The following is an 18,530-nucleotide window of genomic DNA, read 5'->3' as shown; positions in this document are numbered from 1 at the left end:
CAATTACCTTTTAGAGCAATTAAATGTATATAAAATAACTTTATACTTACTCTTATTTTAATGAGTTCTGGATATCTCCCTTTATTTGTGTTGATCAAAGTTTTGATCTGATGCCCTATTCTTTCTGCTTGAGGAACTTTTTAACATTTCAGGTAGTGTAAATTTGTTGGTCATGCATTTTAAAGTTTTGTTTGCCTGAAAATGTATTCACTTTGAAAGATATTTTCACAGTATAGAATTCTGTTGACATAACTAACAACTTTGTTTTCACTTACTGTCACTTTAAAAATTTTGCTTCACTCTTTTTTAACTTTTAGGTTCAAGGGTACTTGTGCAGGTTTGTTATATAGGTAAATTGCATGTCACAGGGATTTGACGTAAAGATTATTTTGTCACCCAGGAAATAAGCATAGTACCTGATAGGTAGTTTTTCAATCCTCTTCCTGCTCCCACCCTCCAGCTTCAAATAGGTCTCAGTGCCTGTTGTTCCCCTCTTTGTGTCAATATGTACTCAAAGTTCAGCTCCCACTTATAAGTGAGAACATGTTGTATTTGGTTTTCTGTTCCAGTGTTAGTTTGCTTAGGATACTGGCCTCCAGCTCCATCTATGTTGCTGCAAAGAATATGATCTCACTCTTTGTATGGCTGCATAGTATCCCATGGTGTATATGTACCACAGTTTTAAATGCAGTCTACCACTGATGGGCATTTAGGTTGATTCCATCTTTTGCTATTAGGAAGAGTGCAGTGATGAACATACATGTGCATGTGTCTTTTTAACAGAACAGTTTATATTCCTATGGGTATATACCTAATAATGGGATTGCTGGATGAAATGGTAATTATGTTTTAAGTTCCTCCAGAAATTGTCAAACTGATCTCCAAAATGGCTGAACTAATTTACATTGCCACCAGCGGTGTATAAGTGTTCTCTTTTCTCTACAACCTCACCAGCATCTATTTTTAGAGTTTTTAGTAATAGCCATTCTGACTGTTGTGAGATGGTGTCTCATTATGGTTTTGATCTGCATTTCTCTAATGATTAGTGATGATGAGCATATTTTCATATTCTTGCTGGCCACATGTATGTCTTCTTTTGAGAAGTGTCTGTTCATGTTCTTTACCCATTTTTTAATGGGCTTGTTTGATTTTTGCTTGTGAATTTGTTTAACTTCCTTATAGATTCTGGATATTAGACCTTTGTCAGATGCATAGTTTGCAAATATTTTCTCCCATTCTGTAGGTTGTCTATTTACCCTGTTGATAGTTTATTTTGCCATGTAGGAGCTCTTTAATTAGGTCCCTTTCGTCACTTTTTGGTTTTGCTGCAATTGCTTTTGGTATCTTCATCATGAAATCTTTGCCAGGTCCTATGTCCAGAATATTTCTTGGGTTATCTTCCAGGATTTTGACAGTTTTAGATTTTACATTCAAATCTTTAATCCACCTTGAGTTGATTTTTGTGTAGAGTATGAGGAAGGAGTCCAATTCCAATCTTCTGCATATGGCTAGCCCATTATCCAATTTATTGAATAGAAGGTCATTTCTCCATTGCTTGTTTTTGTTGATTTTGTCAAAGATCAGATGGTTGTAGATGTACAGCGTCATTTCTGAGCTGTCTGTTCTGTTCCATTGGTCTATATGTCTGTTTTTTTACTAGTACCGTGCTGTTTGGTTACTGTGCCTTGTAGTATAGTTTGAAGTCAGGTAATGTGATGCCTCCAGCTTTGCTCTTTTTCCTTAATTTGCTTTTGATTGCCTTGGCTATTTTGACTCTTTTTTGGCTCTATGTGAATTTTAAAATAGTTTTTCTAGTTCTGTGAAGAATTTCATTCATTGTTTGACAGGAACAGCTTTTAATCTGTAGATTGCTTTGGGCAGTATAGCCATTTTAATGATATTGATTCTTCCTAACCACGAGCATGAAAATTTTCCCATTTGTTAGTATAGTCTCTGAGTTATTTGAGCAGTGTTTTCAAATTCTCATTGTAGATGTTTTTCTACATATTAAACCATGTTTTGGTTAGCTATATTTCTAGGTATTTTATTGTTTTTTGGCAATTGTGAATGGAATTGTGTTCTTAATTTGGCTCTCAGGTTGGATGTTATTGGTGCATAGGAATGCTACTGATTTTTGTACATTGACTGTATCCTAACATTTTGCTGAAACTGTTGATCAGATCAAGGAGCTTTTGGGCAGAGACTATGGGGTTTTCTAGGTATAAAATCATGTTACCTATAAACAGATTTAGTTTAACTTCCTGTCTTCCTGTTTCCTGTTTGAATGCCTTTTATTTCTTTCTCTTGCCTGACTGCTCTGGATAGAATTTCTAGTACTGTGTTGAATAGGAGTGGTGAGAGTGGGCATCCTTGTCTTCTGCTGGTTTTCAAGAAAAATGCTTCCAGATTTTCTGTATTTGGTATGATGTTGGTTGTGAGTTTTTCCATAGATGGCCCTTATTATTATGAGGTGTAGTCCTTCAATCCCTAGATTGTTGAGAGGCTTTCATATGAAGGTATGTTGAATTTTATCAAAAGTCTTTTATGCATTTATTGAGATGATCATGTGGTTTTGGTTTTAGTTCTGGTTATGTGGTGAATCACACATATTGATTTGCATATATTGAACCAACCTTGCATCCCAGGGATAAAGCCTACTTGATTGTAGCAGATTAGACTTTTGCTGCTGGATTCTGTTTGCTAGAATTTTATTATTTTTGCATCTATGTTCATCAAGGATATTGGCCTGAAGTTTTCTTTTTTTCTTGCATCTCTGCAAGGTTTTGGCATCAGGATGAATGAGTTAGGAAGGAAGCCCTCCTCCTCAATTTTTTGAATATTTCAGCAGGAGTGGTACCAGTTCTTCATACGTCTGGTAGAATTCAGCTATGAATCCATCTGGTCTTGGCCTTTTCAGTTTGGTAGACTTTTTATTATTAATTCAGTTTTGGAACTCATTATTGGTCTAATCTGGGATTCAATAACTTCCTGGTTCAAGATTGGGAGGTTATATGTTTCCAGAAATTTATCCATTTTTCTACGTTTTCTAGCTTGTGTGCATAAAGGTATTCATAATAGTCTCTGAGTGTTTTTTGTGTTTCTGTGGGATCAGTGGTAACATCCCCTTTGTCATTTCTAACTGTGTTTATTTTTATCTTCTCTTTTTTTTCCTTTATTAGTCTGGGTAGCAGTCTGTTGATCTTATTAATTCTTTCAAAGAATTAGCTCCTGAATTTATTACTTGTTGTATGGTGTTTTTGCCTTAATTTCCTTCAGTTCTACTCTGATTTTGGCTATTTCTTGTCTTCTGCTAGCCTTGGAGTTGGTTTGCTCTTGTTTCTCTAGTTCTCTAATAGTGATATTAACTTGCTAATTTGAGATCTCTGTAACATTTTGATGGGGGCATTTAGTGCTATAAACTTTCCTCTTGACACTGCTTTGGCTGTGTCACAAGGATTCTGATATGTTGTATCTTTTTTCTCATTAGTTTCAAGGAATTTCTTGATTTCTGCCTTAATTTCATGGTTTACCAAAGTCATTTAGGAGCATGTTGTTTCATTTCCACATAACTTTATGGTTTTGAGTGGTTTTCTTAGCATTGATTTCTATTTTTATTGTGTTGTGGTCTGAGAGTGTGGTTAGTATGATTGTGATTTTTTTCAGATTTGCTGAGGATTATTATTTTTTTATTTTATTTATTTATTTTTTTGAGATGGAGTCTTGCTCTGTTGCCCAGGCTGGAGTACAGTGGCACAATCTCAGCTCACTGCAAGTTCCGCCTCCCAGGTTCACGCCATTCTCCTGCCTCAGTCTCCCAAGTAGCTGGGACTACAGGTGCGCGCCACTACGCCTGGCTAATTTTTTGTATTTTTAGTAGAGACGAGGTTTCACCATGTTAGCCAGGATAGTCTCGATATCCTGACCACTGAGGATTATTTTATGCCTGATTGTGTGGTTAATTTCAGAGCATGTGCCGTATGCGGACGAGAAGAGTATATATTCTGTTGGTTCCTTCAGTCTTTGAAATTGCTGTCCTTTGGATTGGTTTTTTTGCTTTTTTTCATCTTTGATACCCTTGGTGGTTTGATTATGGTATAAGGTGAGTTTGATTGACTGACTTTGATTCTAGTCTTCTCCTAGGTCTTGGAGGGATGATCTCTGATTAGTCTCCATGCCCACATTTCTTTTGTTGGGTGTTCTGGTCCATGGAGTCCCTCAGGCAGGGCTCTCAGTTGGCAGACAAGTCACATCCTTGCTAGGTTGGCCCTAATCGGCTGTCTGTGTGTTTCCTCAGGAAATACAGAGTTGTGCCTGCCTGCAGAGTTCAGGCAGAGGTAAGACCACTTGGTTGGAAGCTGTAGCAGGTGTGGCCCATCTGGCTATGGAGGTGGGGGTGGGTGGAGTTGCCTGCCCTGCCATCCAGGTGTTTCCATGGCAACAGGCAGCTGTGCTCCTTAGGAAATTTAGGCAGAAGAAGGACCACTGGGCCTAGCAGGCATGGCTCACCTGGCTACCAGCAGTGGAGGTGGGTGAGAATACCTGCCCTGCCCTCTGGGTATTTACTGGGACAACAGGAAGCTGTGACCTCTAGAGGAGTTCACATATAAGTGGGGCCATTGAGCCCAAAGCTCTAGCAGGTGCTGCCTGCCTGCCCGCCTATCAGTGGTGGGAGTGAGTAGGGTCATGCGCCCTGTTGTCCAGGTGTTTTCTGGGATAACAGAAACTGCCATGTGCCCACCAGTTGAGTTTCCATGGAAGCAGAATAACTGGGCTGAGAGCTCTAGTAGGTGTTGACTGCCTGACCATCAGCAGCAGGGGTGGGTGCGGTTGCTGGCTCTGCCATCTAGGTGCTTCCTGGGACAACAGGAGACTGTACCCAGCAGCTGAGTTCAGGCAGAAGTAGGGACCACAGGACCAGAAGCTCTAGTAGGTGTTGCTTGCCTGGATACCAGTGGCAGGAGTGGGTGGAGTGGCTGGCCAAGTTCAGGCCAAAGAGGGACCACTGGACCAGAAGCTGGCACCATGCTCCATCTGGCAAGGAGGGGTAGAGCAATCTTGCTGCTCACAGGCACCACAACTGCAGCCTCTATTGGGGATATGGCTCCTGTGATGGTCTGCTCTGGGCCCTGAGGCTTATAGAGGTCCCCTTGGACTCAAGAGTTGCCTCTGCAAAACAAATGGGTGGCTCTCTGCCTCAGTCTATAAGTCTGGTGGGGAGTGGGTGTGGGGAGGGGGTGGTCAGGGAGATTCTCCCATTTCTAATCTTGCACAGGTGGAGGGCATGAATCCCCTGAGGGCTCTCACGCACTCAGTATTTCCCATGTTAGAGAGGTCCTCCTGGCTCCATGCTGAGCCTAGACAGGCTGATGTCCAGCTTCTCTCCTGTCTGCTCTCTGTGTCCGCCTGCTGTCTTGGTGTATCCCAGTGTGGTTTCTCAGATGATTGGCCTGCAGAGTCACTGCTCACTAGCACTTCTGTTTCCTCTCTCTGAGAGTGGTGCACATGAGCTGCCTCTAGTCTGCCGTCTTGGCCTTGCCCCCTCCACTTTCTTCTGGATTGCATGCTTTTTTACTGAAAGTCTCCTATAATGCTTATCATTGTTCCGCTTATGTCATGTGTTACATTTCTCCAGCTGTCTTTCATAATTTCTCTTCATCTTTTTTTTAACAGTTTAAATATGTTTATATTCCTCCTTTTCCCTTGGATATTTATCTTACTTTACATTCTCTGAGCTCCTTGGGTCTATGTCAATATGGCTAATATATCTTCAAATATTTCTCATATTTTATTCTCTCTGCTTCTCCTGAAAGTCCTGTTACACATAGGTTAAATTATTTGGTGTTATCCCGTAGCTCTTGAGTGCTTTGTTCTAGATTTCTTTAAACTTGTATTTTTCTCTATTTCAATTTTGGTAATTTCAATTGACATTATCTTTACATTCACAGATATTTTCCTCAACTGTCTCATGTCCACTGATGACCTTCTCAACAGAATTCTTACTGTTTTTTATTTCTAGAATTTCTGTTTGATTCTTGCTTTTAGTTTCTATCTTTCTGATAATACTCTACAACTGTTCATGTATGTTTTTTACTACAGCCTTTAACATATTACCTATAGATTTATTAAAAATTCCCTGGTTGATAGCTTAAACATCAGATTTATACTTGAATTTAGTTTCGTTGATTGATTTAGTCTGTTGACAGTAGCATTGACAGTGGTTTATTTGTTCATGCTATCCTGTGTGTCCCATAATTTTTGGTTGAAGGCTGGACATTGAGGGTAAAATAGTAGGAAATGAGGTAAATAGTATTTATGTCTGAAAATTGGCATAGCTCTTCTTCTTCTTGGTTTTAATATTGGGAGTAGAGAAGAGATTGGGTCAATTTATAACAACTTAAACTGGGTTACATATTTTGTTCTTATGTTACCATCAAACTATCACTGGATTCACATTCCTCTCAAGCTTAGCATGGGAGCCAATTTATCACCTTCAGGTTTAGACCTTCCTCAAATACCTGATCCTCAAAGGGAATCTCTCTCCACAGTCTCACCCTCTCCTCTGACTGTAGAATGCCATATTCTCGGTCCAGAATGTGTTAGGCAAGTCCTCTATCTCTGGGTCATAGTGGTGGAGCTTTGTCAGTAGTCCTACCCTTCTGCCAGCAGTAGGCAATCTCTAATTTCCTGAGCCCAGAATGGTTTCTTACCTCTCCCCAGAATTAAAAGGTTTCATTTTTTCCTATTTTCAACCTTCAGCAGCAAATTTTCACCTTTGTTTTGGAGGCAACATGTTTCTCCTGCTCTTTGACCAGTGGCCTAAGGCTTTTGCATTGTAGGGATGATTGATACAGGTGAGGCTGTCTGCGTTTCCTGCAGTAGCAGATCCTCCCTTTTTTCAGACCTATACCTCCAAGGGAATCTCCCTTTGGTTTCCTGCTTGACTCAAATTGGTTTTTATGAGGACCATGGAGAAGAGCCTGCAAGTGAGTGTCTGAGACTCTTAAGGTGCTATACTCTCATGTTAATCTGCTGTTGGCCTTTAACAAATCATTGAAAATGTTGGTTGCCATCTTACCTGCTTATATGGCTTTCATGGCAGTCCTGTCTACCTCTGCCTCAAGTCAATGCTCACATATCATCAATCCTTGGAAGTGCTTCTCTTTCCTTAGATCTTAGGCTACTTGATTGCTCTGCCACCTCAGCTCTCTGATTGATTCTAAAGATATTGATTTTGTCAATATCTGGATTTTCCTTGTTGTTAGAGTAGAAGTGTAACATGGTTTCCATTTGTTTTACATCCTAAAATAAGCCCGTATTCTCTCACTATGTTTTAATAGCAAGAAAAATTTTATTTGTCTGCAAATCTGCAAATTTCATTTGCAGGGCAAAATAAAAAATCAGAGCTTAGTCCTCAGAAATTTCAAAGATTTCTTACTTAAAAGTTGTGTATAAGACTTTGCAGTATATTTAGTTCAGCTATGTAATGGCATGTAAAATATTATCAGCCTCAGAAGGGAACATTGTAATCATGTCTAATAATATTTGCCAAAAAAAAGAAAGAAAAAAATTAAAGTAATTTAAAACTTAAATAGAACAACCATACCAGCTTGCAACAATTTGTGAGAAGCCATGTTCACACTTCAGGCTAGAGTATAAATTTAGAATATTCCTAATGTCTCTTTGCCTGTTCATCAAGTTCAACAAATTAGATCTGTATAACTGACACATTTGTTGAGCATCATAAAAAATGTGCCTTGCAATATTCCTTCATTCCTTCATGTGACAGGAGGGAATGCAAAACAAGTTCAGCAGAGTCAAGATATGTTTACTCAACTGTACTTTCTGCAGCCTACCAAAACTCATAAAGTGAAAATAAAAATGGGACAAGGAATACTAATTTCCAATATTATTTGCCAAGAATTCCCAAGCTTAAGACTCTAGAAAATATCTCCCAAATATAGAGGCTCCTCAATATGTAGAATTTCCACTAACAAACTTTCACAAATGTGCACTGTACCAACTCTACAGTTTACTGATAGCTGGAAACAACCTTCTTAGCATTGCTCCCAGTGTTCAGAAATTTTGCTCTGTGTGTGCCTTTTGATCTCACAATTCAAAAAGCAATGGGAATGTTAAAAGGAGAAGAGGGACATGATTAAATTAACATGAAAATAGATCTACATAGAAATTTAAAAGAGAAAGGAAATAATATTTGATGTACTTATGGCATTAATGATTTGAAAGTAGAAACAATTCAGAGGTCAGAGTGATTCAGATGCCACATGAAAACGATTGTTAATGTGCACTCGGAAGAATTACAAAATACAAGACAAACTGACTAACAAAATGAATGTCAAAAATTTAAATATATTTTCAGATCTTCAGTTAGTCTAGCAACCAGGGATTGCTGGATGTCTTTTGGCCTAATATTAATTGAAGAGTTTGTACCTTTAAAAATGGGCTTTCAGTGAGCCTTTTAGAACTTACTTTTTTTTTTCTTTTTGGTAAGAAAAAGAAAAAACTGTGCTCTTCCACACAGTTAAAATTTGAGCCATAGTGAGTGGGATTGCTGAGAGACAAAAGTGCAGCCTTCTAAAATGTGAGCAGGATGCAGCATATATACACATACCTTATATTACCAGGTAAGCCTCAAACAGCAGTCCTTCCTGAATACAGTGAGACAGAGCAATGTGAGTGGGGGGCCTGAGAACATCCTCCTAAGTATTGAGCTAAATACCACAAAATGGCAGAGGAAATGGGTTCACAATGATAAATTCTGCAGATAAATAACATTTTAACTTCCTGTGACCTGACTTCCTTACCTGTAGAAGTGGATTAAACAGTGGTGAAAAGAAGAGGGGAAGAAATCAAATGGATACAAGCACGTGCTGCTATTTAGAGTCAGACCAGCAGAAAAAGCAAGTACTCAATCACCCAACAGAGACCTGGGCTGGAGGGGTAGGACTATGAATCTTGCCAGTCTCATCTCACTGCCAAGCATGGATGGGAATTATGAGGCGGAGTGAGTGCCCTGGGCTGTGCTGACATCACATGGGGAGAAAAATGAATCTAGCACAACGGAAGTCGCCACTGATTCTATTCATTTTGTCTCTTTCCCCATCCCTACCACACATGGTTACCTTAGGGACAACAGCCAATGTCAGAGAAGCAAAGGCAGGCACACAGTGACCTTGTATAAACAAGTGTAAACATGTACCAGTGTAAACATGCACACATTCTAATACACACAAGAAGAAAGAAAGATAAAGTGTAAAAACAATAGTAGAAACCTGGCACGGTGGCTCACGCCTGTAATCCCAGCACTTTGGGAGGCTGACAGGAAGATCATGAGGTCAGGAGTTTGAGACCAGCTTGACCAACATGGTGAAACCCCATCTCTACTAAAAACACAAAAATTAGCCAGCCATGGTGGCGGGCACCTATAATCCCAGCTACTCAAGAGGCTGAGGCAGGAGAATCGCTTGAACCCAGGAGGCGGAGGTTGCAGTGAGCTGAGATCGTGCCACTGTACTCCAGCCTGGGTGACAGCGAGACTCTGTCTCAAAAAAAAAAAAAAAAAAAGTAGAATATGACTGAAGAATCACAATAGGAAACAGAGATTTTGAAATAAGTATCCATTCCCTTTAGGCAATTAAAGTAAACATGAAGTGTGTGAAAAAAATGTGACAAAGATATAAAATCAAAAAAGAAAAATGTGGGCAATTGAAGATAATATGTAAGCTAGGAGAAGGAAATGTAAAATAAAACTAAAAGCATTACAGAAATGAGTTGCACTGAATACTCAGTCAGGGTCGGGGAGACTAGACTTAGGTGAATTGCAGAGGAAGAACTAGAAAATGGGAAAGAACAGAGAGAGAAAATATTGCAGAGAAGTTGATTGATACATGAGTCTGACAAAAAAAAAAAGAAAAAAGCCAGTTCCATAATTGTGTTTTCAGAATGAAGAAACAGAAAATATATTTCTTGTTTTAAAAATAAACTATGATTTCCTTAGTTAAAAAAAAAATCACTTCAGTCTGGGTTATTTAAAAGTAACAGTAGATCCAGATGATCAACATTAAGTCATATCCCCATGAAGTCACTGAATTGGAAAGATTAAATAAATAAAATAAAGAATTATTTGGTCCTTTTAGTTAAAAGCTCAGTCATCTCTTAAGAAGAAAATATAACTGACCTCATACTTTTCCACAGAAGTTCTTAATAACTGAGTGAAGACAGTAATATCTCCACAGTGGGTAGGGAAAGAACATACAAGGAAAGAACATTCTTTGAATTCCTCAGTTCACTGGCCAGATACATTCTTTTTATTTTCCAGTCTGACTCTTCTGTTTGTGGGAGAAATCAGAAGATGTAGGAGGTGTCAGAACTACTTTTCTGGGCAGGACACAGCATGAATCAGTGAAACAAAAGAAAGCAGAATTGTTTCAAAGCAACCCATGGTAACAACAGCAAAAAGTGTTTGTGGGGTTGGAACAGAGATCATTTACATAGAAACAACACACCCTGTGGACTTTCCACTTATCTGACTTATGCTTTGCCTCAGAGACGGACTCAGCCAAGCACCCGTTTAAGTGACCATGTCTCCTCTTGAGCTGCTCTGTCCTAGAAAAATAGAACTTGGCCAGTCCTTCCCCAGATGGATCTGCTCATGAATGATGATGAGGAGAAAGTGAAAAGGATGCAGCAGAATTTGTCCATGGATTAAAATTTTAAATTGCAGTTTTATTTTATGGAAATTGAAAATAATGAATTGGCTGGGAAAAATAAGGGTCTGTTGAAAAACTGCTGTTTTTCTTTAAAAAATGTATTATCGAGCTTAGGAGTTGGATTGATTGGAGTTGGAGGGAGGACAGAGAAGAGTAAAAGAGACAGAGATAAAGGCTAAGAACAAAGAGGCAGAAAGGTCAGTACATTGGACAGCAACAAAGGAGTGGTAAGGGCAGATGTTTGAAGGAGAATGGAGCCAGAGTTGGTAACCAGTTTAATGATCAGTGAAGACAAAAGCTAGTGTCTGCAGAGAAGCATAGTAATGACACTTAAGATAATTAGGCCTGTAGATCCTTTGAAATTGTCAGGGGTTTGGCTTAGGCTCACAGAAGGCTGATTGAGAATTGGACTGAAAGCAAATACTAATGACTTGATTGAAAGTCAATGAATTGAAATGGCATCTCTACACCACCATTGCCTTCCTGGGAAGGAGGCTGCAGCTGGCCTGGTTTCCGATGTTTAGAAAATGAGTCAGGGGCTGGGGTGGTGGCTCACACCTGTAATGCCAACACTTTGGGAGGCTGAGGCGGGTGAATCACCTGAGGCCAGGAGTTCAAGACCAGCCTGGTCAACATGGTAAAACCTCATCTCTACTAAAAATACAAAAATTAGCTGGGCATGGTGGCAGGCACCTGTAATTCCAGCTACTATGGAGGCTGAGGCAGGAGGATCACTTGAACCTGGGAGGTAGAGATCACAGTGAGCCGAGATTGTGCCACTACTCTCCACCCTGGGTGACAGAGTGAGCGTCTGTTTCAAAAAGGAAAAAAAAAGAAAGGAAGAAAACAAGCCAGGGACGGGGAACAAGAGGTCCAATTACTTCCTAGGTAGACCTGTATTGAATATCCTATTTTCAGCCCTGTGTCTCACTTCTGCTCTCTACCACAACTAGTGTCCTCATGTCCCCATACTTCTTTTTCCAATATCTTCACAGATCAACCTCCATATTCTGCTCAACTCAGAGAACACTACTGATGGGGCTTTAGACCCAAACAGAATATGGAGGAGTGTTCTCTGCTTTAATCCAATGGCTTGTCAGAATAGACTTTCATATCCCAATATTTGAGCATTCTGCAAAGAAAGAGTTGACACCTCTTCCAGTACTTCTAGAATGAATCTTAAAAGTTAATCAATGTTTCAACATATTGACAAACTTTCTGTTTAGTTCTTTAATGTCTTACTCTTAAATATGTAAAGACAGCTGAAGATAGCCTCATGTATTGGGTTTGGTTTCCCAAGAAACAGATGGAGATCTACATGCAGAGAGTTGATTGAAGAGTTCCCTTGCAATCCACAACTGTAGGAGGAATAGGAGGGAAAAAGTTTGGCAGAGAGATCAGTCAGACTCCCATACATGGTATAGGGTACTCTCAGATTGTTGTGGGAAGTCAGGGACTCTGAATGGAGGGACTGGCTGGAGCTGAGGCAGAAGAACATAAATTGTGAAGATTTCATGGATATTTATCAGTTCCCAAAAGTAATAATTTTATAATTTCTTACATCCTTCTTTACTGCAATCTCTGAACATAAATTATGAAGATTTCATGGACATTTATCACTTCCCTAGTAATACTCTTATAATTTCTTTTGCCTGTCTTTACTTTAATCTCTTAATTCTGTTGTCTTCGTAAGCTGAGAAAGTACGCCACCTCAGGAATACTGTTGTACAAATTGATTGTAGAACATGTGTGTTTGAACAATATGAAATCAGTGCACCCTGAAAAAGAACAGAATAACAGTGATTTTCAGGGAACGGGGAAGACGACCATAAGGTCTCACTGCCTGTGGGGTCGGGCAGAATACAGGCATATTTTCCTTCTGGCAGAAAGCCTATAAACGGATGTGCGAGTAGGAGAGATATCACTGAATTCTTCTCCCGTCAAGGAATAACTCTGGGGAAGGAATGCATTCCTGGGGGGAGGTTTAGAGACAGCCACTCTGGAATTGTCTGTCTTATGTGGTCAAGATAAGGACTGAAATACACCCTGGTCTCCTGCAGTACCCTCAGGCTTACTAGGGTTGGGAAATCCCAGCCTGGTAAATTCTAGTCAGACCAGTTCTCTGCTGTCAAACCCTGTTTCTTGTTAAGATGCTTATCAAGACAATGCATGCACAGCAGGACGCAGACCCATCAGTAATTCTAATTTTGCCTTTGCCTTGTGATCTTCATTGCCTTTTGAAGCATGTGGTCCTTGTGACCTACTCCCTGTTTGTACACCCCCTCCCCTTTTGAAATCCCTAATAAAAACTTGCTGGTTCTGCGGCTCGGGGTCATCATCATGGTCCTACCAATATCTAATGTCACCCCTGGAGACCCAGCTGTAAAATTTCTCTCTTTGTACTCTTTCTCTTTATTTCTCAGACCAGCCCACACTTAGGGAAAATAGAAAGGACTTATGCTGAAATATTGGGGGCTGGTTCCCCTGATATCAGATGATCCCACAGAGAGCTCTGGGCTGGGAAATCTTTGTAGAGTCATCCCAAGTGGAGAAAAGAGGGGCAGACTTTTGACCCGATATCTATTGCAGGATCTGGTCAGCAACCCACAATGCAGTGGGGCTCTCTGTTTGTTCCCAAGCAGATTGGCAGCTCGAGAAATAATAGACACATACAAGATAGTGAAAGCTGGGTCCAGGGGAGTCACTGCCTTCTGGTCCCATGGTGCTGCCAATGCACTGGATATACCAGCATTTATTATTAAGTTCAGTGAGGGTGGCAGTAGGTTAGTGAGGGATTTAGGGTCATTTGATTATGAGGTGAGATGGTCACATGAGGATGAAGTAATTCTTTAACACAACATCTGTATGCAAAAGTACAGTATACAGAGGTAAGAATTTACAAGATAGTGTGTGCATCAGTAATTTCTAACAGAGCCTTAAAACAGGAACATAGTCTTTCCATAACCTATGATTAGCAAGATATTAATCAGCAGTAACAGTTGCAGCAAAAGCTGGTTACAAACAATCCATAGAAACAGGACGTGAAGCTAGACAACTGGTTAGACCAGAAATTCTCAGAAGGGAGTATGCCTTAATGCTGAAGAGGCCTAGAAGAGCCGTGGCAAGATGAGGGCATTTATAGCCCTATCTTATCCACATGAACAGGTGCTCCCCTTCCCTAATGCGTCCGTTTATAGGCTCTCCACAAGAGTCGCATTCCATTCCCAGAGCTATGAACATCTGCTTTTCTGGGATAGGAATCTTGGTGATGTGAAACCTCCCTGACTACATGTCCATTCACAGGCTCTCTGCAGGGGGAAGCACATCATGCGCTGTTGGTTCATTCTGGCATTCCAACCTGGCATTGTCTTTACACAATCCTGCATGCAATTTTGTATTTACAGTAATCAGGAGCATTTTATCTTTTATTCCATAGCAATAGTTTCAGGGAGTCTCCCTACACATATCCAGTGATTGCAGGTCAATTGCCCTGGAGTGGAATTAAAACTTTATATGATGTGGGTCCCTTCAGCCATGTCCACAGAAGTCAGAATTCATCTTCTCCCAAAAAGATCCAAGGTCATGTTGGACAAGTTGAATCAACTGTCAATACCATACAAGGATGCTCTTCAATTGGTGTAGTTCTTAAGTTATCCATGCCTTCTCACTGGGCTTGTTGGTCCCAGGAATGCCACTACATCACATTCCCATCTCACTGAGGCTTCTAACCCCAGATTTGCCACGATTTTGGTGTGTGCTTGCATTATGCATCTTGATTGGTACCTCAGTTTGTCAATTTTGATGGAGACCACAGAGGATTTCTAAGCATCCAATGTCCTGAACATTGTTGGGTTGGTCAGTATTTTCTGAGTGCAAGGGCAGTCATTCAGTGCCATTACCAGAAAATCTTCCTGTGCTGCAGGATAAACTCCATTTACTTTTCTCCTTTTCTTGCTCCCATCCAAAAGTTAATGAAGCAGACCATGGTGTACTTTAAAATGTTGGAATTATTTGGTACTCTTTGCAAGGGAGACCCACTAAGGGGATTGCTTGTATTCATTTAAGTCTTTAAGAATTACCTTCTAATTTGGAATTTTAAGTCATCCCCACTAGATGATACACTTTGATTCCTTGGCTCCTCAGTAAATAGGTGCTTTATCTCTTTTAGTTATACAAGTTCTCTTCAGAGTATACAGGAGGAAGAACAGATGGCAGAGACTCCAGACATTTGAGGTTGAAGAGCAACATTTTGATACTCTCTCAGACGAGTTGCAGCAACTAGTAGCAAGAATCCTTGCAGGAAAGCAAGTTAAGAAAGTAAATGTCACATCTGTTTTCACATCTTTTCCCTTAATAGAAGTGCTTTCCTATAATATTTCTCTCAAATATTCATATGAAAAAGCATAGAAATTATGTAACAGGAAACTTGAGAATAGTCTAAATATGCACGACAGCAAATAAAAATGATACTCTGGGTATGTATTTACTGGAGTAGAACAATGTTCATACAAGGTTCAGTGAATAAAGGAAGTTTAAAGAAGAGGAATTAATGATTGCTGAATAAAGATTTGCATTGTCTTCTTGGATTCAAAAAAGAGTATTTCTGAGATAGAAAAAAAAAAAAAACATAAGCTTTCACCTGTCAGAATCCTGCAGCAGGTATTTCAGAGGGAATGAAACCTCCAAGATTAAAACTCAACATTTTAGAATGACATTTAACCTTCCAAAATGGTATTATGAGTACAAGCTTAAATTCTTATAACTCTTGCAAAGTGAGGCATTTACAACCCTGTTAGAGATTCTAATGAAATTTCGACTACATCTTCATTTCAGGATACAGTGTAGACTCTGGGGCCAGACTGCCTGGCTTCAAAACTGGGCCCCCCCACTAGCTGCTCATGTGCCACTGGGCATTTTCTTAATTTACAAAAGAACAAAAATAACAGTAGCTTTTGGCAGCCTGCTTGTATTGCATCAGCCTCTCTGAATGCCCCCCGTCCTGACCCCTATTCCTGTATTACTCTGCCTGAAAGTATTCTCTGGACACGGGCCCTGCTTGCCCTCTCTCTAGGCAGGCAGAAGTGCAGGAATCAGTGCCTTGAGAACACTGTCAATTAACGAGAGCTGGGGTTTCAGCAGGGAGACCCCCTGTCTTAATGGAAGAGCTGTCAGTTGTGTTTCAAACAGTCTTACAGAGGCTCCTCGAAGGATTTGAGCCCCAGTCGTTCACAGCAGTATTATGCTCATTATTGCACTTTTCCCTTCTTTTTCCTGTTTCACTCACAATTCTTCTTCTCATCACTTTTCAAATCACCTTTTTCCATCCAAAGCTCTTGTCCAAAGGGAATCCAATCTAAGGCAATAGCATTTATCTTATGGAGTTGTGGTGAAAACTACATGAAATGATGCATGTTAAGAAATAAGCATCGTGCCTATCAAAAGTGAGTGGCCAATAAATATTGACTATAATTTATCACCATAAATATTATACAATCAGTATTATACTGGAATATCTAACATAAACAACTATATGAAAGAAGTTGTAAAAATATGCATCCAGGCTGGGCGTGGTGGCTCACACCTGTAATCCCAGCACTTTGGGAGGCCAAGTGGATGGATCACCTGAGGTCGGGAGTTCAAGGCCAGCCTGGCTAACATGGCGAAACCCCATCTCTACTAAAAATACAAAAAAAAAAAATAGCTGAGTATGGTGGCAGGTACCTGTAATCCCAGCTACTTGGGAGGCTGAGGCACAAGAATCACTTGAACCTGGGAGGTGGAGGTTGCAGTGAACTGAGATTGTGCCACTGCACTCCAGCCTGGGCAACAAAGAGAAACTCCATCTCAAAAAAAAAAAAAAAAAATGCATCCATTATAACACAATTTTAAATGTATTTACTAACAATTTTAAAATGCAAAATTATTCAAATTCCTACATGACTATAGATGAGATGAAATATAAACACATTTATCCTTTAAATTATCTTCAGTTTTTAGATACCAATTTTTACAACCACAAAACCAATCGCTATATTTCAAGCTTCATCTCCTTCAGTATACTGATTTTACAGATAAAAATCCTGAGGAAAAAAAAAGATGAGCTATAGTTTGGATATTTGACTCCTCCAAATGTCATGTTAAAATGTGATCCCCAATGTTGAATGTGGGGCCTGATGGGAAGTGTTGGGTCATGGTAGTGGATCCCTCATGAATGTCTTGGTGCTGTCCTCACAGTGGTGAGTTCTCACTCTATTTGTTCCAATGAGAGCTGATTGTTTAAAAAAGCCTGGCACCTCCAGACCCCTGGCCCCATTATACAATCTTTGCACATGCTAGCTCCCCTTCCCCTTCCACCATGAATGGAAAGAGCCTGAATTCATCACCAGATGCAGATGCTGGTGCCATGCTGCTTGTACAGCTTGCAGAACCATGAGCCAAATAAACCTCTTTTCTTTACAAATCAGCCAGCCTCAGGTAGTCCTTTGTAGCAACACAAATGAGCTAAGATAGGGTGTTACATAGTTACTTGTCCTAGACCACACTCCTGACTGGGTTTTCCAACTTTCAACTCCTGGTCAGGTGTCCTTGCCATCATGCCACATCCCATACACTTTATTAAAAAGATAACCAAGAAAGATAAAGACATCAAATAACCAGGTCATGCTGATCCTGGTGTGGATGAAGGGGTAGGGGGCTAAGCAATTGATTGACATTGATTCGTGGACAGTACCTGTTTTAGTCTATTTGAGCTGCTATAATAGAATACCTGAGGCTGCATAGTTAAAAAGAACAGAAATTTATTTCTCACCATTCTGGAGGCTGAGATGTACAGCGTCAAGGTGCTGTGTCCTCTGGAGAAGAGAAATATCATGTCTTCACATGGAAGAAGAGCAGAAGAGAGACAGAGCCCAGTCTTGCATGCCCTTTTTATAGGGCCACTAGCCCATTCATGAAGGCTCCACCCTAAACACCTCCCATTAGGCCCCACTTTCCCAAGACTTGCGTTGGGGATTAAATTTCTTTCATGTGAACTTTGGGGTACACATTCAGATCATAGCAGTAGTCAGTCATTTGATCAATTGTTTTGGGACTTAGAAATAGCATAATCAGAGTATTTGCAATAAAGAGACCTGGGGAAGAAGTGGGTGGACAGATTCTTGGGAGGGACACCGAGTGTGAAGATACCCATTTCAGAGGAGGCACCAGATAAGTAGAGGAGGCATCAGATGATGAACATGATTCTGCTATGAACAGTAGTCATCATCTTTCCTTATCCACGCCAGCACCTGCTCAATGGGTTCTTTGGCAGAAGGATAGAGGTTACACATGGAAATAACTCCCTTCCCAAGGCTGATATAACTGCCATTACCATGGAAATCAGTGCTGAGCTCCGTTGATGGTGCTGGTTCCTTGCAGGTACCACAAGTGAGCAGCAAGTTGGTTATATGGGATTCCACCTGTCCTATGTGGATGATACATGTGTAGTGATATGTCATTGTTGTTTAAACTTGCAGTTCCATCATGACAAATCATGTTGACCATATTTTCGTATGCTTATTTGCCTTCTGTGTATTTTCTTCCTTTGGTGAGGTATGCCTGTGCAGATCTTTTGCCTATTTTTTACTTGGGATTTTTTTTTATTCTTAAGAGCCTTTGCATATTTTAGATATATGTCCTTTATCAGATATGTGTTTTGCAAATATTTTTCCCAGTCTGGGTCTGTTTGCCTTTTGACTCCCTTAAAAGTGACTTTCACAGAAAATACCTTTTCTATTTTAAGAAAAATTATCAAATCTAACTTTT

General features: G+C 40.1%; 1 long non-coding RNA gene across 1 annotated transcript in view; it reads left to right on the top strand.

The window, feature by feature from the left end:
• Positions 1 to 18,530, top strand: part of LOC135967487 (uncharacterized) — a 161,067-nt gene that overhangs the window by 70,419 nt on the left and 72,118 nt on the right. The gene's annotated exons all lie outside the window — the stretch shown is intronic.

The sequence above is a fragment of the Macaca fascicularis genome, chromosome 15 (genome assembly GCF_037993035.2).
Source record: "Macaca fascicularis isolate 582-1 chromosome 15, T2T-MFA8v1.1".
Classification (NCBI taxonomy): Eukaryota; Metazoa; Chordata; class Mammalia; order Primates; family Cercopithecidae; genus Macaca; species Macaca fascicularis.
This window is presented reverse-complemented; position numbering and strand designations above follow the sequence as displayed.